Source organism: Paroedura picta, chromosome 3 (genome assembly GCF_049243985.1).
Source record: "Paroedura picta isolate Pp20150507F chromosome 3, Ppicta_v3.0, whole genome shotgun sequence".
Lineage (NCBI taxonomy): Eukaryota > Metazoa > Chordata > Lepidosauria > Squamata > Gekkonidae > Paroedura > Paroedura picta.
This window is the reverse complement of record NC_135371.1, coordinates 174,817,371-174,844,615: the sequence shown is the minus strand read 5'-3', so window position 1 is coordinate 174,844,615 and position 27,245 is coordinate 174,817,371. Positions and strand designations below refer to the sequence as shown.

General features: G+C 54.8%; 1 protein-coding gene across 1 annotated transcript in view; it reads right to left on the bottom strand.

The window, feature by feature from the left end:
- The window catches only part of PDE4A (phosphodiesterase 4A), a 310,971-nt gene extending 284,353 nt beyond the window's left edge, over positions 1–26,618 (bottom strand). Inside the window, exon 1 of the mRNA XM_077329784.1 lies at positions 26,319–26,618. The gene's annotated coding sequence lies outside the window, so the exon portion shown is untranslated. The remainder of the gene's footprint in view (positions 1–26,318) is intronic.
- Between the last annotated feature and the right edge of the window lie 627 nt (positions 26,619–27,245).

Sequence of the window (27,245 nt, the reverse complement as noted above, 5' to 3'; positions counted from 1 at the left end):
CTCCTGCCTGCCAAGCAGAGGCTCTGCCACTGAGCCAGGGTCTCAGGCCAAGGTCTATCCTTCCTTCCTCCCTCCCTCCCTCCCTCCCTCCCTCCCTTCCCAGTCTACACCCTATACCTCCTTTTTCTAAGCCAATCCACTTGGTGAAATTCCATTTCATGTCTCTGTGAGTTGATTCTGCCAGCTGCCCCTTCCCTTTTTCAAAACCCCATCCCGCTCAAGTTTGCCAGTCTCTTTATTTGGGGCAGAGTGCTTCAAAGATCTTCCCAGCCCCCGTGCTTTTAGCAAACAACCTTAAAAAAAATCTTACTCTTCATAAATTATTCAGAGGAGTGCAGCACAGTTTGAAGACATCCGGGAATCAGCAAGGGAGACCTGCACGAGGATCTGAGTCAGCTGGACCAACCAGGGTCTGCCACGCTGAGCTTCAGCAGTCGGACAGGATCGGGCCAGCCTGGGTCACCCAGGTCAAGACAAGAGACAAACAGAGGCGGTTCGCCATGGCCTGCCTCTGCAGAGCAACCCTGGCCTTGCTTGGTGGTCTTCCAATCCAAATCCTTACAGCAATCCTATGGAGTCTTCAAGCCCGTTCAGAAGTGGCTAGCCATTGCTGGCCTCTGTGTGACCACCCTGGGCTTCCTTGTGGGTCTCCCATCCAAGTCATAACCAGGGTTGACCCTGCTTAGCTTCCGAGATCGGGCTGGCCTGGCCCAGGGCAGAGGGATATTTCCAGTATTTATTGTTGGAAGACGTAAGATCTGCAGTGTGCATAATTCTGCAGAATATAAAGGGTGTCCTGCAGGGGGCATCAGAGAAGACGTATATTTAGCATAGTTAGATTAGGAACTTCCTGCTGATTTTCAAATTACCTCCTCCTGCATCCTGATTTGGTTCAAGAGGAGACGTCCTGTTTGTTCGAGCACGCTTCCTCCCTGCTTGCCTCCAGAACAGCAGTTGAGCAACTTACAGCTGCAGATAACAGCTGTAGCTCTCTCTCTCTCTCTCTCTCTCTCTCTCTCTCTCTCTCTCTCTCTGTCTCCCCCTTTCTGTACAGAGCTGTTTCTCTCCTGAATAAAAACTATTTTATTCTTTAAGCAGACTGGCCCTTTCCTCCCCCTGCATCTCCAAACTCGGCCAACATTTATATCCCTCCCTTATCTTCTCTGCCTCAAGACAGCTCACAGCGCAGTGATTAGGGGAAAACAAGATAACACAATTGAAAGGGCGCATCTAAAACACGGACGCTCTCTCTGACAGCCGCATGCCGAAAACACAATTTCTCATCTGGCAACAGCTGCCTGTTGAGCACACACTTGGTCGCCATCCCAGGTTCCTGCGCTACGTCATGTTTGGACTGGCCCCGAGGAGAGAGCGCTGCTCCTTGGCCATACAGACAACATCTCCTCCGGCAAACCTCTGGAAAGGATCACCCTGGCGGCTGCCTTGCTATTGTGTTTGCTCTGCAACAGAAAGCTCTCTGGCCGCCCTGGGGGGGAATCTGATTAGCAGGTAACCTTGGCAGACTCTCGGTGAGGAGAAAGCTCAGGGCTTTGTTATTGCAAAGCGGGGAATTGTGCGGCTCCAGGCTAGAAAGCGTGCCATCCCACCAATGGGCCCCGTGTGGAAAAGCCGCTCAGCTGACTCAACAGGGATAAACAGCTGGGAAGGAAAACGTCCAAGGTTAAGCCCTCCACTTCAGATCGGAACTAGAGGGCTGAAATGAAAACAAAAGGGGGGAGGGCATGGCTCAGGGGCAGAGCCTCTGCTTGGCAGGCAGGAGGTCCCAGGTTCAATCCCCGGCATCTCCAGTTAGAAGGACCAGGCAGGAGGGGATGGGAAAGGCCTTGACCTGAGATCCTGGCTCAGGGGCAGAGCCTCTGCTTGGCCTGCAGAAGGTCCCTGGTTCAATCCCCGGCATCTCTAGTGAGAAGGACCAGTCAGGAGGGGATGGGAAAGGCCTTGACCTGAGATCCTGGCTCAGGGGCAGAGCCTCTGCTTGGCCTGCAGAAGGTCCCTGGTTCAATCCCCGGCATCTCTAGTGAGAAGGACCAGTCAGGAGGGGATGGGAAAGACCTTGGCCTGAGACCCTGGCTCAGTGGCAGAGCCTCTGCTTGGCCTGCAGAAGGTCCCAGGTTCAATCCCCAGCATCTCCAGTGAAAAGAACCAGGCAGAGGGGATGGGGAAGACCTTGGCCTGAGATCCTGGCTCAGTGGCAGAGCCTCTGCTTGGCAGGCAGAAGGTCCCAGGTTCAATCCCCGGCATCTCCAGATAGAAGGACCAGGCAAAAGGGGATGGGAAAGACCTTGGCCTGATACCCTGGCTCAGGGGCAGAGCCTCTGCTTGGCAGGCAGAAGGTCCCAGGTTCAATCCCCAGCATCTCCAGTTAAGAGGACCAGGCAGGAGGGGGTGGGAAAGACCTTGGCCTGAGACCCTGGCTCAGTGGCAGAGCCTCTGCTTGGCAGGCAGGAGGTCCCAGGTTCAATCCCCAGCATCTCCAGTTAGAAGGACCAGGCAGGAGGGGATGGGAAAGACCTTGGCCTGAGACCCTGGCTCAGTGGCAGAGCCTCTGCTTGCCAGGCAGGAGGTCCCAGGTTCAATCCCCGGCAACTCCAGGTAAAAGGACCAGGCAGGAGGGGATGGGAAAGACCTTGGCCTGAGACCCTGGCTCAGTGGCAGAGCCTCTGCTTGGCCTGCAGAAGGTCCCAGGTTCAATCCCTGGCATCTCCAGTTAAGAGGACCAGGCAGGAGGGGGTGGGAAAGACCTTGGCCTGAGACCCTGGCTCAGTGGCAGAGCCTCTGCTTGGCAGGCAGGAGGTCCCAGGTTCAATCCCCGGCATCTCCAGTTAGAAGGACCACGCAGGAGGGGATGGGAAAGGCCTTGACCTGAGATCCTGGCTCAGGGGCAGAGCCTCTGCTTGGCCTGCAGAAGGTCCCTGGTTCAATCCCCGGCATCTCCAGTGAGAAGGACCAGGCAGGAGGGGATGGGAAAGACCTTGGCCTGAGACCCTGGCTCAGTGGCAGAGCCTCTGCTTGGCAGGCAGAAGGTCCCAGGTTCAATCCCCGGCATCTCCAGTTAGAAGGACCAGGCAGGAGGGGATGGGAAAGACCTTGGCCTGAGACCCTGGCTCAGTGGCAGAGCCTCTGCTTGGCAGGCAGAAGGTCCCAGGTTCAATCCCCGACATCTCCAGTTAAAAGGACCAGGCAGGAGGGGAGGGGAAAGACCTTGGCCTGAGACCCTGGCTCAGTGGCAGAGCCTCTGCTTGGCAGGCAGAAGGTCCCAGGTTCAATCCCCGGCATCTCCAGTGAGAAGGACCAGGCAGGAGGGGATGGGAAAGACCTTGGCCTGAGACTCTGGCTCAGTGGCAGAGCCTCTGCTGGGCAGGCAGAAGGTCCCAGGTTCAATCCCTGGCATCTCCAGTGAGAAGGACCAGGCAGGAGGGGATGGGAAAGACCTTGGCCTGAGACTCTGGCTCAGTGGCAGAGCCTCTGCTTGGCAGGCAGAAGGTCCCAGGTTCAATCCCCGGCATCTCCAGTGAAAAGGACCAGGCAGGAGGGGATGTGAAAGACCTTGGCCTGAGACCCTGGCTCAGTGGCAGAGCCTCTGCTTGGCAGGCAGAAGGTCCCAGGTTCAATCCCCGGCATCTCCAGTTAAAGGACCAGGCAGACCAATGAGAGGCCTGCAGGATTTTACTTGCCACATAAGGTGTGGGAGAGTTCTCAGGGAATACCAACAGGCTGTGGCAGTTGTGCAGACCTGCTGTATGCCGGGTCCCAAATGCAATTGCGGTGCAGCCCGCCAAACTAATTCCCATCTCTCATGGGAATGCGAGCATTGTGTTTCCCAAGTAGATGTGAAGGAGCTCTTTGGACTCTCCTCTGCAAGTGGACTGGAATCTTAGATATTAGTCTTCAGGGCAGGGGTCGCCAAACTGTGGTTCTCCAGATGTTCATGGACTACATTTCCCATGTGCCCCTGATTTAGGGGGAATTGATCAGCAGAGCTGTGGTGCCTTCTTGGCTACCTATTTTGATGATATTTCCTGCTTGTAACTCCGTCACAATAAAATGATAATAAAGACAGAAATAGTCTGGTGTTTTCTCGGCGGGGGGGGGGGGGGAGGGAGAGGTTCCGTCCAGCTGCAGCCTTTTAGTCTTTTAGTTCTCTATCTGTACCAATAAGGGCCTTAATAGTCAATCGGGGACTTGTGATTGGGTTTAAGAGGGTTTTGGCGATAGATTTACCATCTGTTCCTCGGAAAGGTAATTTTGATGAGGTCTGTTGCCTGGGAGGAGGGCCTGGGAAAGTAGGATGTAGAATGCATGGTGTGTGGGGGGGTAAAGCATCGGAATAGAATTAGGGTGAGGGGAATAGAGATTTGAGCAACCACTTAGTAACAGTCTGGCGTCTGACCCCATCCCCCAAGCTGCCCACTTGGATGTTCCTGGTTTCATCTTGTACTTTATAGAACCCAAAATCATAGAGCTGGAAGGTATCTGCATCTAGTCCAATCCCCTGCACTATGCAGGAACGCACAACTATCTGCCTACCTACAGTTGCCCCAATTTCATGCCCAAGGGGTCCCCACCACCACCAAAAATCTCAAGAATCCAGCCTGGCCTGGAGAAAATTCACCTACCATCCCACAGTGGCAATTACCAATCGCCTGGGTATCTGCAGTCTGGAGAGGAGCTGGAATTCCAGGGGATCCCCAGGCCCCACCTGGAGGCTGGCATCCCTGACCCTCAGTGGGGTCCAGGGACCCAGAGTCCCCCCTCCCAAGTCCGAACTTTAGAGGGGGGATTCTCAGGCCTTGGACCCCACTGAGGGTCAGGGATGCCAGCCTCCAGTTGGGGCCTGGGGATCCCCTGGAATTCCAGCTCCTCTCCAGACTGCAGAGGTCAGTTCCCCTGGAGGAAAGGGCTGCTTGGGAGGGGGGGACTCTGTGGCCTTGGACCCCACTGAGGGTCAGGGATGCCAGCCTCCAGGTGGGGCCTGGGGATCCCCTGGAATTCCAGCTCCTCTCCAGACTGCAGAGATCAGTTCCCCTGGAGGAAAGGGCTGCTTGGGAGGGGGGATTCTGTGGCCTTGGACACCACTGAGGGTCAGGGATGCCAGCCTCCAGGTGGGGCCTGGGGATCCCCTGGAATTCCAGCTCCTCTCCAGATGGCAGAGATCAGTTCCCCTGGAGGAAAGGGCTGCTTGGGAGGGGGGACTCTGTGGCCTTGGACCCCACTGAGGGTCAGGGATGCCAGCCTCCAGGTGGGGCCTGGGGATCCCCTGGAATGCCAGCTCCTCTCCAGACGGCAGAGATCAGTTCCCCTGGAGAAGAGGGCTGCTTGGGAGGGGGGACCTTGGACCCCATTGAGATTCCTGTCCTCCCCAAGCTCCATCCCCCAATCTCCAAGAGCTTCCCAGCCAAACAGATTGCAGGGTGGAAGACTGTTGTGGGTGGATGGCGTAAACAGGAGTCCTTGAGCCTTTTGCAGAGTAGTCTCAGAGTCTCAGAGTCCAGGCCGACCAGAAGGCTCCTCTGGGAACTGCTCGGAATAGAAAGGTTAGGATTCACGGTCCAGGCTGCAGCTTTCCCCAACCTGCACTTAGTGGTGAGAGTCTTTCCCTTTACCACCTGCCTGCAGGCAAGGGAGGACGGAGAAAGAAAGGGGTTGCCCTGGAATTCACACCTGGCCAGCCCCACCGAACCCATCCCTCTAAGTGGCCAAGCAGAAATGCCCCCTGACTGGGAGGGAGGGCAGAATTTGGCCCCCTTTTCATTCCTGGGCGGGAAAGAAAGCAACCGGCCCTCTCGACTCTCAGGCGGCAAAAAATAAGGGCTGCTGTGGCTTGCCAACTCCGGGCTGGGAAACTCACAGCAATTTGGGGAGGACAGTGTATAATATGGAGAGGACCTCAGCAGAGTTTTTCACAACCTAGAGCTGACAACCATACACAGCCAGGGTCTCAGGTCAGGGGCTTTCCCATCCCCTCCTGCCTGGTCCTTCTAACTGGAGATGTCAGGGATTGAACCTGGGACCTTCTGCCTGCCAAGCAGAGGCTCTGCCACTGAGCCAGGGTCTCAGGCCAAGGTCTTCCCCATCCCTCCTGCCTGGTCCTCTTAACTGGAGATGCCGGGGATTGAACCTGGGACCTTCTGCAGGCCAAGCAGAGGCTCTGCCACTGAGCCAGGGTTTCAGGCCAAGGTCTTTCCCATCCCCTCCTGCCTGGTCCTTCTAACTGGAGATGCCGGGGATTGAACTGGGGACCTCCTGCCTGCCCAGCAGAGGCTCTGCCACTGAGCAGTAGCACTCCAGAACCACAACTTCTGAGCTCATGGCTCCTCACAGATCAAGCCAGTGACTCTTTCCCCAGCATCTCCGTGTTCAGGAGATGGACCCCACAGAACATCCAGCATCAAACCTTCCCGTCATGATTTCCAAAGCCCCGAGAGTCCCTGAGCAGTGCCAGGAGAAGAGACGTTCCGTCAGGTCTTGCACAGAAGTCGGATGACATCTTGTTATTTTTAAAAGATGAACCTGATGAGATCAGCGCTTGGCACTCTTCCCGGGGACCGGACTGGACCTCGGCCAGGCTGAGCTCCCCCCCCCCTTCCCTGCCTGCCGAGCGAGGCGGCCGGCCTCAGTGTGACACGTCCCGTTCCAGCAGATTGACAGCAGGTGAGCCAAGCTGGCCTTGGCAAGAAATCGCTCGTTCTGCAGGGATCTTTTGGGCTGCGCCAGCTGCCTCCTCCAACACGCGTGTGACGGGCCTCTTCACTCCCTTGCAATTCCCACACGCCGTGCCACAACAAACAAAACACCACAACCGCACATCTCGCCCTTGGGCAAGCGGAGTCGCTCAGGGGCCTAGGGGCCCTCGCGGGGGAAATGGGCACCTCATCGCCGTCAGGAGCGGGCGCAGAACAAGACGCCTCTTGCTGGCAAGAGATGGAACCGACATGCGGAAATGGCCAAGAGCAGAGGTAGTCAACCTGTGGTCCTCCAGATGTCCATGGACTACAATTCCCATGAGCCCCTGCCAGCAAATGCTGGCAGGACCACAGGTTGACTACCCCTGGCCAAGAGGATCCAAATCCAGAAGTTGAACGTGATGCTTCCAGCTACAGCACCCTCCAGAGCGCCAGGAGGAATGCCTGGCAGTTCAACCTGGACCTTGAGTATGGCAGAATATCTGACTTGGCCTGCAAAAGTGTTGGAACAGACAATGTCTGGTGTACAGAGATTTTTAAAAAAGATAAAACGATAAGAAGACCCTGAAGGGGGCAGCAAGAAGACTGTTAGATAGGTCAGAGAGTTCAGGACCTTTCTCTCCTGTTAAGTGTGCTTTCTTGTCTGTCCCTAGATTGCTACTCTAAGGGCAATGTCCTCCTTCTTCTCAGAAGCTTCTCTCTCTCTCTTCATAGGTCGTCATGTAGACAGATGCCTGTCCCTATCTCTCCTCTGCACTATCACAGTATAAAGGTAAAGGTAAAGGTATCCCCTGTGCAAGCACCAGGTCATGTCTGACCCTTGGGGTGACGCCCTCATGGCAGACTCAATGCGGGGTGGTTTGCCAGTGCCTTCCCCGGTCATTACCGTTTGCCCCCCAGCCGACCTCGGAAGGATGGAAGGCTGAGTCAACCTTGAGCCGGCTGCTGGGATCGAAATCCCAGCCTCATGGGCAGAGATTCAGACAGCATGTCGCTGCTTTACCACTCTGCGCCACAAGAGGCTCTTTTTTTATCACATTATGTCGTGCCATAAATAAATCCTTTTATCTCCTTTATCCTAAAATACAGTGTGTGCATATCTATGACTTATTTATCCTGCTAACAAAAGGTCCCAGGTTTGATCCCCTCAGACCTCTGCCTGAGATCCTGGAGAACTCTGAGCCAGGGTCACAAGTCAAGGTCCTTCTGATCACCTGCTGCCTGGCCCTCTTACCTGGAGAGTGAACTGGGGGACCTTCTGCCTGCCAAGCAGAGGCTCTGCCACTGAGCCAGGGTCTCCGGTCAAGCATCTTTACTGGTCTGACCCAGCAGGGCTCTTCTGATGTCCTTATGAATGCCCTCACCTCCCTGCCCTGTGGTTGCCCCTCCAGAGGAAATGGTTGGCCACCGTGTGAGCCAGAATACTGGATTGTATACTGGAATACCCCTGGATACTGGAGGGGACATGATAGCCCTCTTTAAATATTTGAAAGGTTGTCACTTGGAGGAGGGCAGGATGCTGTTTATGCTGGCTGCAGAGGAGAGGACACGCAGTAATGGGTTTAAACTTCAAGTACAACGATATAGGCTAGATATCAGGAAAAAGTTTTTCACAGTCAGAGTAGTTCAGCAGTGGAATAGGCTGCCTAGGGAGGTGGTGAGCTCCCCCTCACTGGCAGTCTTCAGGCAAAGGTTGGATACACACTTTTCTCGGATGCTTTAGGATGCTTCGGGCTGATCCTGCGTTGAGCAGGGGGTTGGACTAGATGACCTTCATGGCCCCTTCCCACGCTAGGATTCTATGATTGGATGGAGCCTCCCTGGTCTGATCCAGCAGGGCCCTTCTGATGTCCTTTGGTTCCCGTCAGAAACCTCCTCCCGATAAGAGCATCACTCTCTCCCAGCAGCATCATGTCCCCCCCCCCGCCTTTAAAGGGAGAGGCAGCAGCCGGCAGGCCAGCAGAAACCACCCCTCCGCCTCTTCGGCGAGCAGCCGCAGTATCTCCGGCTCCAGCGCACCGCCTTGGAAGGCAGCCAGGCCCGGGGAGTCCCCGAGTGACGCACAAGAGCCGGAGCCAGAGAAAAGCGGCGACCGGGGCAGGGAGGACGGAGATGCCAAGAAGGGAATGCACTTTAGGCGCTTCTCAGGAGTCTGGCTGGGAGAGCTGCAGTGTTCACAGCAACCCACTCACAGCCCGGTTAACGAAGCCGAGATGCAGGGGGCTGGGGTTGCACAGCCTCACCATTGCGTTAGTTTTCAGTTCATTATTTTAAGGCTCCCTTTCTGCCAGGGAGTGAAAGCGGATTGCACGGTGGGAGTCAGGACGACTGACCAATGGGGACAGCCAGTCTTCGGGGCACGCAGACTGCAGCCCTCCGGAACCCCCGGAAAGAACAGAAGTGGAGCAGAAGCATTCACACAACACCTGAAGTGGTGCAGAGATTACGTAACGGGATCTGCCTAACAAGTAGTGGTACGGAGTCCTGTTTGGCTCCAGGGCTTTACCCTTTCTCCGAAACCAGTTTGCAAAACCGTTCTGCAGAGCACGACCCTGGACAGAGAAGCCCACTTGAAAAAAATTCAGTTTGGCAGGAGAAAGTCTGAGTCCAGGGGCAGCTTGGAGACAACTGAAGTTTTATTCATGGTGTAAGCTTTCACTCAGAGCTGTCCCCACCCAATCCCGCCCCCCCCCTCCGGCAACAAAAATCTGGCTTCTTCCGTGAACTTGGTGGGCTAAGAATTCACAGGCTGCCATCAGCCACGTGAGAATAACTGGGTTATTTTTCAACAGTTGGTTTAAAAGAATACGGAGTGTAGGGTAATCGCCAGGCAATTCATTGCCTAAGGCGGGGGGGGGGGGGGCAAATTGTGGCTCTCCAGATGTCTGTGGACTACAATTCCCATGAGCACCTATTTAGATGGAATTCAGGATCATACAATCATAGAATCCTAGAGTTGGAAGGGACCTCCTGGGTCATCTAGTCCAACGCCCTGCACTATGCAGGACACTCACAACCCTCTCACTCGTTCAGTGTGACCTGCCACCCCCTTGAGCCTTCCCAGAATCAGCCTCTCCGTCAGATGGCTCTCCAGCCTCTGCTTAAAAATCTCCAAAGATGGAGAACCCACCACCTCCTGAGCAAGCCTATTCCACTGAGGAACCGCTCTGACTGTCAGGAACTTCTTCCGGAGGTTTAGTGGGAATTTCTTTTGAATTTATTTCCATACATAGTTGTTTCCGTTCCTAATAAAAACCATTTTAGTATTTAAGCAGCCCGGTGCTTCACCCTCTCTGACACTCTGCTAAATCCCCCCCCCCCCGAATACCCGGGCACCAAATGAAATCAGCACTTAAAGCCCTGTAGAAACTATTAGCTTCAGTTAGTTGCATTTTGTCAGAGTCACGCAAAACCCGGGATGTAGGTAAACATTGCAATCCTTCCACGGCGTGAGCCTAACAAGCCAGGATCCCTCGGCTGTGCATTTCAAACAACCCATTTATCTATTTATTTCAGATGTTTCCAGCCGGCTTCCCCACAAAAGGTCCCCGAGGGGGTTAGTAGCAAGATAAGCGGCACAAATCGCAAGCCGAAGAGCAAGATGAGGAAAAGTCCGTGTAAAACCAACAGGCAGGGAATCAGAGGAATAACGGCTACGCTAAGAACCGGAGAGGAGATTTAAAACCAGCAAAAATAGGAGTTTTTTTACACCCGGCTGACTTAAAAACCAACGACTGCCAAAATGCCTGCGGAAACCAAGACAATGGACTGGATCGGGACTAGAACCTCTGGAGGCGGAAGGGAATTCTTGCCTCTCCCTCCACCTCTGGCAGCCAACAAAAGGAGAGCCAGTTTGGTGGAGTGGTTAGGAGTGCGGACTTCTAATCTGGCATGCCAGGTTCGATTCTGCACTCCCCCACATGCAGCCAGCTGGGTGACCTTGGGCTAGTCACAGCACTGATAAAACTGTTCTGACTGAGCAGGAATCTCAGGGCTCTCTCAGCCTCCCCTCCCTCACAGGGTGTCTGTTGTGGGGAGAGGAAAGGGAAGGCGACTGGAAGCCACTTTGAGACTCCTTCTGGGAGAGAAAAGCGGCATATAAGAACCAACTCTTCTTCTTCTTCAGTAATCTCAGGGCTCTCTCAGCCTCCCCTCCCTCACAGGGTGTCTGTTGTGGGGAGAGGAAAGGGAAGGCGAATGGAAGCCGCTTTGAGCCTCCTTCGGGTAGAGAAAAGTGGCATCTAAGAACCAACTCTTCTTCTTCTTCAGTAATCTCAGGGCTCTCTCAGCCTCCCCTCCCTCACAGGGTGTCTGTTGTGGGGAGAGGAAAGGGAAGGCGAATGGAAGCCGCTTTGAGCCTCCTTCGGGTAGAGAAAAGTAGCATCTAAGAACCAACTCTTCTTCTTCTTCAGTAACCTCAGGGCTCTCTCAGCCTCCCCTCCCTCACAGGGTGTCTGTTGTGGGGAGAGGAAAGGGAAGGCGACTGTAAGCCACTTTGAGCCTCCTTTGGGTAGCGAAAAGTGGCATATAAGAACCAACTCTTCTTCTTCTTCTTCTTCTTCTTCTTCTTCTTCTTCTTCTTCTTCTTCTTCTTCTTCTTCTTCTTCTTCTTCTTCTTCTTCTTCTTCTTCTTCTTCTTCTTCTTCTTCTTCTTCTTCTTCTTCTTCTTCTTCTTCTTCTTCTTCTTCTTCTTCTTCTTCTTCTTCTTCTTCTTCTTCTTCTTCTTCTTCTTCTTCTTCTTCTTCTTCTTCTTCTTCTTCTTCTTCTTCTTCTTCTTCTTCTTCTTCTTCTTCTTCTTCTTCTTCTTCTTCTTCTTCTTCTTCTTCTTCTTCTTCTTCTTCTTCTTCTTCTTCTTCTTCTTCTTGTGTCTTAAGCATGGTCAATTCGCCTCTGACTTCTCCGGAGCTGCTCGGAGTCTGCCCTTCTTCCTTCCTTCCCAGCACCTCCCAGAAACACAGCTGAGGCCTTCCCTTCCAGCGCCCCTGGAGAGGTAAACCTACACAGATGTGTTTGCTCGCCATCCCCTCCCCCCTGAGCTTCTCTCGGGCTTTTCCTCCAGCTGTTGAAACTTAGAATTGTAAGCCCAGCCCTGGATCTTGTCAGATCTCAGACACTGAGCACTTGAATGAGAGGCCACCAAGGAGGCCCAGGGTGGCTACGCAGAGGCAGGCAAGGGCAGGCCACCTCTGTCTATCTCTTGCCCTGACCTGGATGGTCCAAGGCAGCCCAACCATGTCAGACCAGGGAAGCTAACCAAGGTCGGCCCTGGTTAATCCTTGGATGGGGGACCACTGAGGAAGTCCAGGGTTGCTACGCAGAGGCAGGCAAGGGAAGACCACCTGTGCTTGTCTCTTCCCTCGAAGCCCCACGAGGGTTCACCCTCTTAGCAACCTGACAACCCTTCCCACCAGCATTGTCGAACAAGGAATTGGCAGTCATACATCTTTAGAGGAGAAGTCTTGGAAGACAGCACGGGCTGTGGAGGGTTCCGGAACTTGGAGCCCCCGGGAAAGAATGCAGATGGGTGGGGCTGGACTGGGTGGCCCTTTGGGGTGTCTTTCAACTCTGTGGGGTTCTGAAAGGGAAGGCCGAGTTTATGGGGCAGATCCTTTCCAAATATCGTCAGGAAATCCCCTTTCACGCACCCCAAAGGAAGAACAACAGGAGCCGGGGAGCTCCTTTTGTTCACGGGAGCCTTCAAGGAGCCCCTGGGCAAGCAGGAGCCAAACGCGAGGGGGAGGGGACATCCCCACTGAAGCCCAACCCGTGAACCTCATTGCCTGTTTTCGACAGGCGGAAATCCGCTTGGGGAAGCTGCAGTTTTGAACTAGAAAGTGACCATCGGGGAGCTGCAGCCCGTCGCAAGCTGCTGCCCCTGTTTCCTCTGACTTGTTCTTCGACCCACCGGGGAGTTTCTGCCGAACGTTTCTTCACAGGGCACAAGAGATCAGAGGCAGCAGCGCCCAAGGCCCCTCTCACCCCCCCACCATCTTGCCTCCTCTCTGGGCCCCACCATTTCCTTCTGCTTTTGAAAAGGTTTTAGCTGCAGCCGCTGCGACCGCAGGGGGCCACAGACCCCCTCCCGGCGTTCCCGGCACTTCCCTTTGCCCACGGCGAGGCTGAAGAGGACGTGACGGAGCATTTACAGATGCCAAACCACGTTCACCGTTCCGAAATGTTCGAAAGAAGCATCCTCTCTCTCCCCCCCCCCTTTATTAGGCTATTTATTTATTCATTCATTCATTCATTCATTCATTCATTTATTTACTTACTTATTTACTTACTTATTTATTTATTATATTTATATGCCGCCCTCCCCGAAGGAAGAAGAAGAAGAAGAAGAGTTGGTTCTTATATGCCGCTTTTCCCTCCCCAAAGGAGGCTCAAAGTGGCTTCCAGTCGCCTTCCCTTTCCTCTCCCCACAACAGACACCCTGTGAGGGAGGGGAGGCCGAGAGAGCCCTGAGATTACTGAAGAAGAAGAAGAGCTGGTTCTTATATGCTGCTTTTCTCTACCCGAAGGAGGCTCAAAGCGGCTTCCAATCACCTTCCCTTCCTCTCCCCACAACAGACACCCTGTGGGGTGGGTGAGGCAGAGAGAGCCCTGATATCACTGCCCGGTCAGAACAGTTTTATCAGTGCTGTGATGAGCCCAAGGTCACCCAGCTGGTTGCATGTGGGGGAGCGCAGAATCGAACCTGGCATGCCAGATTAGAAGTCCGCACTCCTAACCACTACACCAAACTGGCTCAGGGATGCCCAAACTGTGGTTCTCCAGATGCTCATAGACTACAATTACCATGAGCGCCTGTCAGCCAGGCCATGGACATCCGGAGAGCCACACTTCGGCCACTCCGAGGGTATAAACCTGGCAGTAAAGTGATGCTCCACAGCAGTTGTTGGTTTTGAAAAAGAATTATACATGATCAGCGGCACAGAGGTGAAGAGTCTTGGGCTAAGGTCTTGGAGAACCCGAGTTCAAATCCCCGTTTGGGCCACAGAATCTCACTGGGTAACCCTCCTTCCGGCCATGCTCTCTCGGTCTAACTGAAAAGCGGGCAAGGAGAAAGCCACAGGTAGTTGCCTAGCAACACCGCATCAGCAAGCAAGCTCACAATTTCAATGGAGGAGGAGGAGGAGGGAAGAAGAGGAGACGCTGGGGGTTTATATACCCACTTCTCACTACCTGAAGGAGCCCCAGAGCAACTTACAAATAGCTTTCCTTTCCCCACAACAGACACCCTGAGATGTAGGTGGGGCTGAGAGAGCCCTGAGAGAACTGCTCTGCGAGAACAGCTCTAAGAGAACTGTGGTTGGCGCAAGTTCTCCTGGCTGGCTGGCTGCAGCAGTGGAGGGAATCAAACCCAGTTCTCCAGATTAGAAGTCGCTGCTCTTTAGCCACCATACCACACTGACTAGCCCCTGCCCCAAGATTTCACAAGTTGGATAGGAAGCAGAATCACAGAATCCTAGAGTTGGAAGGGGCCATGCAGGCCATCTAGTCCAACCCCCTGCTCAACGCAGGATCAGCCCTGAGCATCCTAAAGCATCCAAGAAAAGTGTGTATCCAACCTTTGCTTGAAGACTTCCAGTGAGGGGGAGCTCACCACCTCCTTAGGCAGCCTATTCCACTGCTGAACTACTCTGACTGTGAAATTTTTTTCCTGATATCTAGCCTATATCGTTGGCTAGATATCAGGAAAAAAAATTTCACAGTCAGAGTAGTTCAGCAGTGGCACAACATTTTTCTAAACCATTTGCCAGGCAGAAACTCACACTCAGCGTCCCTGCGTTTCCTGCATCTCCACGGGTCACAAAGCAGCACCTGTTGAATTGGCACAAAGGGGGCAGACCCTGCCTTGGAGCTGCCTTCTCTCTGGCTTGCCAGTGCTTGTGCCAACATTGGAACCGCCTATCTTGAGGGTCCCCAGCCTTTATGAGCCCCTGGGCACCTTTGGGATTTGGGATTCGGACCTGGGGTGGGCCCAGCCACAAAATGGCTGCCCCAAGAGGCGGAGCCAGCCCCAAAATGGCTGCCCCAGCTTCGCAGTGACGATTCTTGTGGCGTGATGGCAGCCAGTTAAATCTCCAGCGGCTACTCTGAAGGCTTGCTAGGCAAAACCCCACCTGGCCCCACCCACTTTATGGGCATCAGGAAAGGCATCAGCAGACCCTGTGGCGCCCATGGGCACCATGTTGGGGACCCCAGGCCTAATTAAACAGCAACAAGCAGACAAGATTCGGGGCCCGTCGCTGTGCTCAACAACCAAGAATCCTGAAGGAAGAACAGCCCTTGCTGGAAACTGCAGTTTGCACAGACGTCGGGCACGATCCAAGGGAGGCCGATTTCTCCGTGCAAACGACACTTTTATCGCAGAGCCGCCGTCAATCCTGCAAACGGTTCCCACCCCCGGTTTTATTGCCTGTACAGAAGAGCGGCAATAACCGAAGCCCTCCAGCAGACACATTAGAAAAGCCGTCCTTGCTCCAGAGAGGCCTTCTGGGGCTACTTGTCAGGCAGGCAGGCAGGCTGGCGGCAGGCACCCTCTCCTGTAGACTCGGTTTTTGGTGGCGAAGCTGCAAGAACTTGTTTGGAAACTCTTCCTCTTTGCCTGCTGGCCTCGGATGGGGAAAGCAGGGCCGCTGGTCTCTGTCAGGCTGCCAAGGGGAAATGCATCCCTCTTATTGATTTAGATTTAAGCACATCGTGATCTGGGACGATGGACCCATCTGCAGGGCTGATGGAGGTTCCTGGAGGTCAGGGCCAAGTTCCCAGGGAGTCCTCGATTGGAGCTCCGTAGGTAACCCAGAAGGGACATTTCGTGCCCACGCGGAAAACCAGAAGGCGGGCTGGACTTCTCCTACGGCATCCCTTCAGCCTGTGCAGAGACGCAGCAATCTCAATTCAGCCACTAAACTTGTAGATCTGGGAGAGGAGGGGTGCCTCAACCGGGCGCCCAAAGGGTCCCCAACCAGGTGCCCACCGAAACGTTCGGGAGCCCACCAAGTGCTTTAAGAAAGTACCCCCTTTCTCTGCAGTCTGGAGAGGAGCTGGAATTCCAGGGGATCCCCAGGCCCCACCTGGAGGCTGGCATCCCTGACCGTCAGTGGGGTCCAAGGCCACAGAGTCCCCCCTCCCAAGCAGCCCTTTCCTCCAGGGGAACTGATCTCTGCAGTCTGGAGAGGAGCTGGAATTCCAGGGGATCCCCAGGCCCCATCTGGAGGCTGGCATCCCTGACCGTCAGTGGGGTCCAAGGCCACAGAGTCCCCCCTCCCAAGCAGCCCTTTCCTCCAGGGGAACTGATCTCTGCAGTCTGGAGAGGAGCTGGAATTCCAGGGGATCCCCAGGCCCCACCTGGAGGCTGGCATCCCTGACCCTCAGTGGGGTCCAAGGCCACAGAGGCCCCCTCCCAAGCAGCCCTTTTCTCCAGGGGAACTGATCTCTGCAGTCTGGAGAGGAGCTGGAATTCCAGGGGATCCCCAGGCCCCACCTGGAGGCTGGCATCCCTGACCCTCAGTGGGGTCCAAGGCCACAGAGTCCCCCTCCCAAGCAGCCCTTTCCTCCAGGGGAACTGATCTCTGCAGTCTGGAGGGGAGCTGGAATTCCAGGGGATCCCCAGGCCCCACCTGGAGGCTGGCATCCCTGACCCTCCGTGGGGTCCAAGGCCACAGAGTCCCCCCTCCCAAGCAGCCCTTTCCTCCAGGGAAACTGATCTCTGCAGTCTGGAGAGGAGCTGGGATTCCAGGGGATCCCCAGGCCCCACCTGGAGGCTGGCATCCCTGACCCTCAGTGGGGTCCAAGGCCACAGAGTCCCCCCTCCCAAGCAGCCCTCTTCTCCAGGGGAACTGATCTCTGCAGTCTGGATAAGAGCTGGAATTCCAGGGGATCCCCAGGCCCCACCTGGAGGCTGGCATCCCTGACCCTCAGTGGGGTCCAAGGCCACAGAGTCCCCCCTCCCAAGCAGCCCTTTTCTCCAGGGGAACTGATCTCTGCAGTCTGGAGAGGAGCTGGAATTCCAGGGGATCCCCAGGCCCCACCTGGAGGCTGGCATCCCTGACCCTCAGTGGGGTCCAAGGCCACAGAGTCCCCCCTCCCAAGCAGCCCTTTTCTCCAGGGGAACTGAGCTCTGCAGTCTGGAGAGGAGCTGGAATTCCGGGGGATCCCCAGGCCCCACCTGGAGGCTGGCATCCCTGACCCTCAGTGGGGTCCACGGCCTCAGAGTCCCCCCTCCCAAGCAGCCCTTTTCTCCAGGGGAACTGATCTCTGCAGTCTGGAGAGGAGCTGGAATTCCAGGGGGTCCCCAGGCCCCACCTGGAGGCTGGCATCCCTGACCCTCAGTGGGGTCCAAGGCCACAGAGTCTCCCCTCCTGGAAGCTGGCATCCCTGACCCTCAGTGGGCTCCAAGGCCACAGAGTCCCCCCTCCCAAGCAGCCCTTTTCTCCAGGGAACTGATCTCTGCAGTCTGGAGAGGAGCTGGAATTCCAGGGGATCCCCAGGCCCCACCTGGAGGCTGGCATCCCTGACCCTCAGTGGGGTCCAAGGCCACAGAGTCCCCCCTCCCAAGCAGCCCTTTTCTCCAGGGGAACTGAGCTCTGCAGTCTGGAGAGGAGCTGGAATTCCGGGGGATCCCCAGGCCCCACCTGGAGGCTGGCATCCCTGACCCTCAGTGGGGTCCACGGCCTCAGAGTCCCCCCTCCCAAGCAGCCCTTTTCTCCAGGGGAACTGATCTCTGCAGTCTGGAGAGGAGCTGGAATTCCAGGGGATCCCCAGGCCCCACCTGGAGGCTGGCATCCCTGACCCTCAGTGGGGTCCAAGGCCACAGAGTCCCCCCTCCCAAGCAGCCCTTTTCTCCAGGGGAACTGATCTCTGCAGTCTGGAGAGGAGCTGGAATTCCAGGGGATCCCCAGGCCCCACCTGGAGGCTGGCATCCCTGACCCTCAGTGGGGTCCAAGGCCACAGAGTCCCCCCTCCCAAGCAGCCCTTTTCTCCAGGGGAACTGATCTCTGCAGTCTGGAGAGGAGCTGGAATTCCAGGGGATCCCCAGGCCCCACCTGGAGGCTGGCATCCCTGACCCTCAGTGGGGTCCAAGGCCACAGAGTCCCCCCTCCCAAGCAGCCCTTTTCTCCAGGGGAACTGATCTCTGCAGTCTGGAGAGGAGCTGGAATTCCAGGGGATCCCCAGGCCCCACCTGGAGGCTGGCATCCCTGACCCTCAGTGGGGTCCAAGGCCACAGAGTTCCCCCTCCCAAGCAGCCCTTTCCTCCAGGGGAACTGATCTCTGCAGTCTGGAGAGGAGCTGGAATTCCAGGGGATCCCCAGGCCCCACCTGGAGGCTGGCATCCCTGACCCTCAGTGGGGTCCAAGGCCACAGAGGCCCCCTCCCAAGCAGCCCTTTTCTCCAGGGGAACTGATCTCTGCAGTCTGGAGAGGAGCTGGAATTCCGGGGGATCCCAGGCCCCACCTGGAGGCTGGCATCCCTGACCCTCAGGGGGGTCCAAGGCCACAGAGTCCCCCCTCCCAAGCAGCCCTTTTCTCCAGGGGAACTGATCTCTGCAGTCTGGAGAGGAGCTGGAATTCCGGGGGATCCCAGGCCTCACCTGGAGGCTGGCATCCCTGACCCTCAGGGGGGTCCAAGGCCACAGAGTCCCCCCTCCCAAGCAGCCCTTTTCTCCAGGGGAACTGATCTCTGCAGTCTGGAGAGGAGCTGGAATTCCAGGCGATCCCCAGGCCCACCCATCTAATTCCTCTCTTCCTGTGTATTTCTTTTATATTATTTTCTTGTTTTTAAGTAAATATTATATTATTATAGTACAATAAAATATTATTATATTATATTGTTATATTATTATTATTATTACTATTACTGTTTTTTAAGGATGAAAAACCTGCCCAGATCAGATTCAAGCTAATTTATGGATCCTGAATTGAGGTTCCACCAAACAGAACGGGTTGTTTTTGTAATCGGGGACTGGCGGTTTTCGTCTGTTCTCTGTTTCCCAATCCATGCGCTTGCTTCTGGAGAGAGCTATGTGCGTTGAATTTGTAGTGCTTGTCCTTCCGGCAGGAAACTGAAAACAACTGTAACCAGCTATTTATAAAATACACGAGGAGCTCCCGACACAATTGGCTAAGTGTCTGGCTCACCTGCTCCGGCTTCTAAAGTCTTGGGCATTTCATTTGGCAAACCCCAATTAGGCAGCCACGGGCGGGGGAGGGGGAATACTCAACTCTTGCCAAAACAGCTGTGCCACGATGTATTTTGTTTTGCAAAATATATTTCCAGCGTTTCTGCCATCCCACGGGCTGCTAACAAATCCAAGCGGGCCTAGTAAAATCACATTTTAAAACCATTTAAAACCACCCCCTTTCACACATCACCACATCATCAAAACAATTAAAAATAGCTCTTTGCCACTGGAATTTACCATGTAAAAAAGTCAGCTTTGCAAAGACTCTCAAAAGTGCATTGAAAAGGGATTTAAAGTGTATTATTCAATGTGTGGGTGGGGGGGAAATGCTTACATACACCCCGAATGCTGCACTTTCAACCCGCTTTCGATGCACTTTCGAGAGCGTGCATGAGTGGATGTCACATTTTACACAGTACTGTTGTAAAGTGCACTGAAAGGGGATTGAAAGTGCATTATTTCAAATTGCACTGAGAGGGGATTGAAAAGTACATTATTGTAAAGTGCACTGAAAGAGCATTTAAAGTGCATTATTTCATTATTATTTCAAATTGCACTGAGAGGGGATTGAAAAGTACATTATTGTAAAGTGCACTGAAAGGGCATTGAAAGTGCATTATTTCATTATTATTTCAAATTGCACTGAGAGGGGATTGAAAAGTACATTATTGTAAAGTGCACTGAAAGGGCATTGAAAGTGCATTATTTCATTATTATTTCAAATTGCACTGAGAGGGGATTGAAAAGTACATTATTGTAAAGTGCACTGAAAGAGCATTGAAAGTGCATTATTTCATTATAATTTCAAATTGCACTGCGAGGGGATTGAAAAGTACATTATTGCAAAGTGCACTGAAAGAGCATTGAAAGTGCATTATTTCATTATTATTTCAAATTGCACTGAGAGGGGATTGAAAAGTACATTATTGTAAAGTGCACTGAAAGGGCATTTAAAGTGCATTATTTCATTATTATTTCAAATTGCACTGAGAGGGGATTCAAAAGTACATTATTGTAAAGTGCACTGAAAGAGCATTTAAAGTGCATTATTTCATTATAATTTCAAATTGCACTGAGAGGGGATTGAAAAGTACATTATTGTAAAGTGCACTGAAAGGGCATTGAAAGTGAATTATCTCAATATGTGTGCAAGCACCAATGAACCAAGTGTTAAGACACTGGCCACAGGCCCTGTGCATGAGGGAAAGACCGCCTTGAGGCCTATAGGCCTTGGGTTTGGGACCCACGGAAACCTGAGCTCGCTTGCCTAGAAGATTATTCTACGGATCACAAACTTCTTGGTCAGAAAACATAACAATAACAACAGTTGCCCTTGGTGTTTTGCCATGTGCTAGGGTGGTCAAGTGAGCTGTGGCACCGGCAGAAGAGTCAGGGAGGTGGCAGGCAGCGTAACGGCCACTGTGCCCATGCCATTGTGTCCCTCCCGGCACAATCCAAGGAGTGACATCATCGCTCTGCGGCCAACACCCTGGGATTCCACTGCTGTCAGTAGAATCCTAGAGCATCTCCCAATATCATGACATCACTTCTGGGTTCATGCCAGCAGTGACATAACGGTTTAGGCGCACCACAATCGTTTTCTTTATTTTTTTTCTCTGACTGCCCTAACAAGCAGCAGAAGAAGGTCAGGAGTTGCCAGGGGGTCCTCCTGCTAGACTTCCCCAATGTACCGTGCGCAAATGCACTGATCATCCCTAGATGTCCATTTGCAATTTACCCTGTTTGGCAACTGAACAACATTCATCTTAGTCCATGCAACACTAAACCGTGCCTTCCCAACTCACACACAGACAGCAAAACGCACATGAGCAAAATACACATGTGCGCACCCAATGATCATCAAATGTCACCACTTCTTTCCCCAAACGATATTTCCCACGAGTTTTCTAGCCCATACAAACTAAAGAAAGCCCAAGCCGATCCAATGGAGAGACAACTCTCCACAGATTGGCTGTTTGTCAGAAGACCCAAGCCCACAATCATCCAAAATATTTTTGTGTGGATATCCCTAGTTTTGACTGGGCAGGGAAATTTCTTCTCTTACTAGAAGATCAATCCCCTGGTGTTGCCCTGAATGGGTGTCTGATCCTAACTACCCACTCCTTTGGCCAACCTCCCCCAGTTCTCAGTCTGGGAGGCAGCCCGTCACTCAAAGCTCTCTTTTTCTCACAGTATATTACCTTTCATAAACAACACTCGAAAGTGTTTAAAGTGCAGTCTGTCACAATTGTCTTGAATATACAACCCAGCCCCAGAGCCCTGCGGGACAAAACACTTGGTAGGTGCCAGGAACAGTCTTGGTCGGCGCCATGTTGGGAATCCCTGGTCGGAAATCCCCATGGCCACGGAAGTTTGCAGTGTTCACAGTCTAACCTACCTCACAAAGATTGTGACGTGAGGATAAAGTGAAGGGTGGAAGGACGTTCACCTGGGGTGAAAAGTAAGGTAAAGGTAAAGGTAAAGGTATCCCCTGTGCAAGCACCGAGTCATGCCTGACCATTGGGGTGACGCCCTCCAGCGTTTTCATGGCAGACTCAATACGGGGTGGTTTGCCAGTGCCTTCCCCAGTCATGACCGTTTACCCCCCAGCAAGCAAGCTGATTACTCATTTTACCGACCTCGGAAGGATGGAAGGCTGAGTCAACCTTGAGCCGGCTGCTGGGATTGAACTCCCAGCCTCACGGGCAGAGCTTTCAGACTGCATGTCTGCTGCCTTGCCACTTTGCGCCACAAGAGGCTCTGGGGTGAAAAGTATTAATATCCAAATAAGGAATGGGGGGGGGATCTGCCATTTGTCCCATTTTACAGGCATTGTAACAAACTGCAGTTTGTTTCTGAACCAGGGTTGTGACCGAAGACTAGATCAGGACCCTGGTTTTCTCAGCAGGGAACACCCTGCAACAAAGTCCCTCATTTGGACTTCACATACGACACTGGATTTCAAAACAGGAATTCTCCAAACTCATCTGCCTGCACAAGGGAAGGAGAGAGTGGAAAAGAATGTTGCTTTTTTTCTGATTGTCTGAATGCTGCTGACCGTTCTGTACCTGTCATGCCGGTCTTTTCTTTGCGCCAACAACTAGCCAGAATTCTCTGTCCTAGAAGCTCCTCACTTACAGAAAGTCCTACTGGTTTCAATGCAGAAAATAATATATATTTTAAAACGTATTGGTTTGAAATTTGAAAATTTCATCGCTCTCCTGAAAGACTTTTCCCAGGTCTGCATGCCGATTTCTGGGAAAGAAAATACCGGTTGCCAAGATTGTTAGCAGGCTGAAAATGTCTCTCTCTTTTTGTCTTGTAAAGACAAGGAGAAAAATCCTTTTGAGAATTTCAAGAACTGTAAGGGAAAAAAAATTCCGCACCAGATTTTTACGCTGAGCGGTATTTGAAATTAGAGACTCTGCAGTTAACGCCACCTGGACTTTTCCAGACTCCATTAGGCCTCAAGAATTCCGAACTTCCGATGTGTTACAAAACTCCAGGAGTTATTTGAGCTACAAAAGAAAAAGAAAAAAGGAAAAAGAAACGCTCTCCAATATGCAATATTAAGAATGTAGCCTCTGCCTTTCTGGATGAGATTGTCCAGCTTGGCACATATTCTCGCTGGGACTCAACTGGCAGGGTGACAAAACTGTGACATCATCAGATTACACCCCATGACATCATCAAGACCAGCCCTGGGACAGGGGTAGTCAAACTGCGGCCCTCCAGAGGTCCATGGACTACAATTCCCATGAGCCCCTGCCAGCAAATGCTGGCAGGGGCTCGTGGGAATTGTAGTCCATGGACCTCTGGAGGGCCGCAGTTTGACTGCCCCTACATTAAAGCTTTGAGACACTATACAGATTCAACATTAATTAAGGCTTGAGAGAGGAGGACAAAGAAGAAGGTGGATTTTTTATACCCTGCTTTTCACTACCCAAAAGCATCCCAAAGCAGCTTATAAACCTTCCCTTCCTCTCCCCACAAGAGACACCCAGTAAGGGAGGTAGGGCTGAGAGAGCTCTAAGAGAACTGTTTTCAATGCCATTGAGAAGCAGAGGGGTTGTCCATCACCTTTCCACAGCGCCTTCCTTGGTGGTCCCCCTTCCAAATACCTGCTTAGCTTCTCCCAACCTCCCAGAACTCTCTCACCAGGGAAGGGCTTCTGTCCCCGCTATTTAGGATCGTCTTTGGTTAAATTCAACAGCAGCCCTGAGCACCGATTTAAAATTCTGGGTTTCCTGCTTTTAATGCATTTCATTCTCTGTGCTTTTATCGGCTTTGTCAGCCACCTGGAGCTCTGTAGGGGAGAAAGGCGGCTAATAAATCTTTCAAATAAATGCATAAAACAATACTGGGATGAGATCCATCTAGCCCATCTATTTGGGCTCCTACAACCTCAGAGGCACCTAAATAGGCTGGACAATCCATCTACAGACAGCCGACTTTCCCTCTTCCTTGGAAGCAGCCCGGAGCAATTTGACTTTCCCCAGAAACATAGTGCATGCCATGTGGCAATTCCACACCAGAGACTCTAGAGGCACAAGACTCAAGATTTCCTGTAGCATTGGGGGGAAGGCGGGGGGGGGGGAGGACTGCAAAGACCTCCGGACACCATGCAGGGTAGAGATAGAAAACCGCCGGGGACAGGATGGAAAAAGATCCATGAGACTAGACCTCTCCCATTGGGAGAGCAGTTGGATCTGGAAGAAGAAGGAAGAAGGAAGAAGAAGAGTTGGTTCTTATATGCCGCTTTTCTCTACCCGAAGTAGTCTCAAAGGAGCTTCCATTCACCTTCCCTTTCCTCTCCCCACAACAGACACCCTGTGAGGCAGGTGAGGCTGAGAGAGCCCTGAGATTCCTGAAGAAGAGTTGGTTCATATATGCCGCTTTTCTCTGCCTGAAGGAGGCTCAAAGTGGCTTCCAATTGCCTTCCCTTCCTCTCCCCACAACAGACATCCTGTGAGGGAGGTGAGGCTGAGAGAGCTCAGAGAGAACTGCTGTGTAAAAACAGCATGATCAGGATTGTGACTAGCCCAAGGGCACCCAGCTGCCTGCATGTGGAGGAGGAGCAGGGAATCAAACCCGGCTCGCCAGATTAGAAGCCACTGCTCTTAATCACGACACCCCGCTGGCTGGTTTAGGACTATCCGGTTTCCACTATGGGGCAATGGGCACGTGTGTGTGGGAATCCAACAGAGGGTAGCCATGTCGGTCTGGAGTAGAAGACCAAGATTCGAACCCTGTAGCGCTTTAGAGAGCAACAAGACACGACCTGGAATGGTGATCTTGAAGCCCTTCTCTCTTTGCATCTGAAGGCGGGAGGTAGGAGAGGAGAGCCACAAAAGGAGTGAAGAGGCAGAGGTAATTCCGTCTTGCACGGTGCCCCTGCACCCTTCTTTGTAACACCCCTCCCACCTTCACACTTAGATATAAGGACCCAGGGAACTCCTTTCCAGCTGATCTCCAACGAAGGGAGGAAAAGAGCCAGGCTGCAGAGGCCGTTCCGTTTAGCTCTGCACCTCTGCATTCTGGATTCCTTGCCCTGAAGGACCCGGGGATCTCCATCCCAGCTTGCATCTGACAAAGGGAGGGGAAAGGAGCCACGAAAGGAGCCAGGCCACAGAGGCATTCCACCCTGCCCTGTACCTCTGCCTCCCTTGCCCCATACCTCTGCATCCCCCTCTGCCACACCCCTCCCACCTTCAGACGCGAAAGGACTCAAACCCAGCAAGGGGGAGAAAAGCAGGTTCCGTCCTGCAACCTGAATCCCGCAGGCACGAGCACGCTCACGGGCCTGCTTACCGGAAAAAGCTGCAGGAGACTTCCGCGCACGCTGGGTAACGCACTTTAGAGCTGCCCTCTTTAGAATCACAGAGTTGGAAAGGACCCCAAGGGTCATCTAGTCCAACCCCCTGCAGAATGCAAAAACTCACAACTACCTGCCCAGCCAAGTTGACCCCAATTTCATGCACAAGTGATTGTCCCGCCAAAAACCGCCAGGATCCAGCCTGGCCAGCAACACCGGGCAGCCCCTTGAAAGAGCATTCTTCAGCATGTGCACCGAAGATCCTACATTGCCCAGCAGCAGGGCCTGTGGCACAGGTGTGGTACACCCAGGTGATCCCCGGATTGCCCTGCAGCCAGGGACCGGGGGTTGAGAGGGGGCTTGCCGTTGCCTGCCTCTGCGCTGCGACCCTCTGCTCCCTCGGGGGTCGCCCATCCAAAAAGCAGTCAGGGTCGCGCCTCCCGCGCTGCAAACCAGCGGCCTCCCCATGAACACCCCCATAGGGCCGGGATCTCCTGTAGTGCCTGCCTGCTGCTGGGGGGGGGGGGGAAGCATCGCAGCCGAAGCCCCCCAGCGGGAGACACCGCGGGCGGCTCCGGATTCCCCTCGGCCAACCGAGCCAGGACTCCTGCCGCCGGATCTCCCGGGCGGGAGCGCAAGGTTTGGGCGTCCCCGGCTGGCGTGCAGCAGAGGAGGTCCGCCGGGGGGTTGGGAAGCCGGCGTGAGCCCCCCACACCACTGGCCAGGCGGACAAGGGCAGGGCAGGCCAGGCCCCTCCCCAGGCGGGACCCGTCTGCAGCAGGGCATCCCGCAGGCGGAGAGCCGGGCCGGCCCCCGAGGCGCCCTGGCAGCGGAGCTTCCCTTCCGCACGGACCTGGCGCGCCGCTCGCTTCTGCAGCCTGGAGAGCTTCCAGCGACCCACCCGCCGCCTCCCCCGGGGGAGGGCGCCGCACAGGGTGCCCGTCGCCCCGCTCAGCCGGCAGCCGCGGCCTGCCCAACACGGGTCAGAACTAGGGCGGTCGCACCTGCAGGCGTCCTTAGGGATCGGCTCAAGCCGAAGGAGGCGGGGGTGGGGGGGGGGAAAGGAAGGATCATGCTTTCAAAGCGATGCGGGAGATCCCGGCCGGAAGGAACGCCCCTGGCGACGCCGAGCACACGACCGCCAAGAGCACACGTGTCGCGCCCCGCTCGGCAACCCCCGCCAAGGCCCGGTCCACAACACCCCAGACCGCCGTCCCTTCGCCCACCAGGCAGCCGAGGAAGCCACCTCGCCGCCGCGACACGAGCCACGACATGTGCGTGGCGGGGACAGCCCGTCTCGTGTGAATGCCCTGGCAGGCAACGGCCCACGCGTGGAGCGAGGCGTGGACGGACACGCGTCAGGGATCCCCCCAGCCCAAGACACGCTAGAGGCCGAGCTGCGGCATCGCCTCTCACCCCCCCCACACACAGCCTTCCCGCGCTCAAGAATCCGGAGTGTTCCGGAACCGTGGCCGCGTTCCGGAACAGCCCCAGTTGGCAAGCCCCGCGCCGGCCTCGGGCTGCGGCAACGGATCGGGCCCCGCCCGTCCCCGCTCTGCAGCCGCCGCCGCCGCCGCTCTGCAGCAAGCCCCGCTGGCCGGACGCGCCTTACCTGGCTCGGCCCAGCAGCCGGAGCTCCGCGGGATCCCTGGCGCTGCGGCGCCCGCTCCGGCTCCGGCTCCAGCTCCGGCTCCGGCTCCCGCCCGGCGAGCATCGGAGAGGGCCCACGACACGGCGCCCAACCGCCCGCTGCTGCTCTCGCTCGCTGGCTCGGCTCGCCTGGCGTCGTGTGGACGCGGCTCGGTGCAGCTGCACGGCCCCGGGGGGCGCCCGCGGGCTGGCTTGGGGAAGCCCCCCCCCCTTGCGCCCCCTGCCTGGCCCGGCGGGCGAGGCCGGAGGAAGAGGCGCACGGAGCCCGGCGCGGAACGGGGGAAGCGCCTCGCGGGGGCGCGCCCCAGTCTCTGCGCGGAGCGGGGCTTGCCAGCCAAGCGCTCCCGCTGCCGGGGGGAGGGGGGGGAGCGCCCCCAAGTGAGAGGCCACCCCCACTCCCACCCCCACTCCCACCCCCCGCCCGCACGGCCAGGCCGGACAGAGTGCCTCTGAGCATGTCCAAAGGGAAGGGAAGAACCAGCGGATATAGGGAGAGGAATCGGGGTCCCCCCAATGAAAAAAAAATTAGGGGTGCCAACTCTGGTTTAGGGGATGGTAGAAGCTAGAGTTGAGTGCGGGGTAGGGACCTCAGAGATGTGCAAGGCCACAGAGTCCCCCCTCCCAAGCAGCCCTTTCCTCCAGGGGAACTGATCTCTGCAGTCTGGAGAGGAGCTGGAATTCCAGGGCTGGATCCCCAGGCCCCACCTGGAGGCTGGCATCCCTGACCCTCAGGGGGGTCCAAGGCCACAGAGTCCCCCCTCCCAAGCAGCCCTTTCCTCCAGGGGAACTGATCTCTGCAGTCTGGAGAGGAGCTGGAATCTTCCAGGGGAACTGATGTCTGGAGAGAGATTAAAACTCTAGGGTCATCTTCAGGTCCCACCTGGAGTTT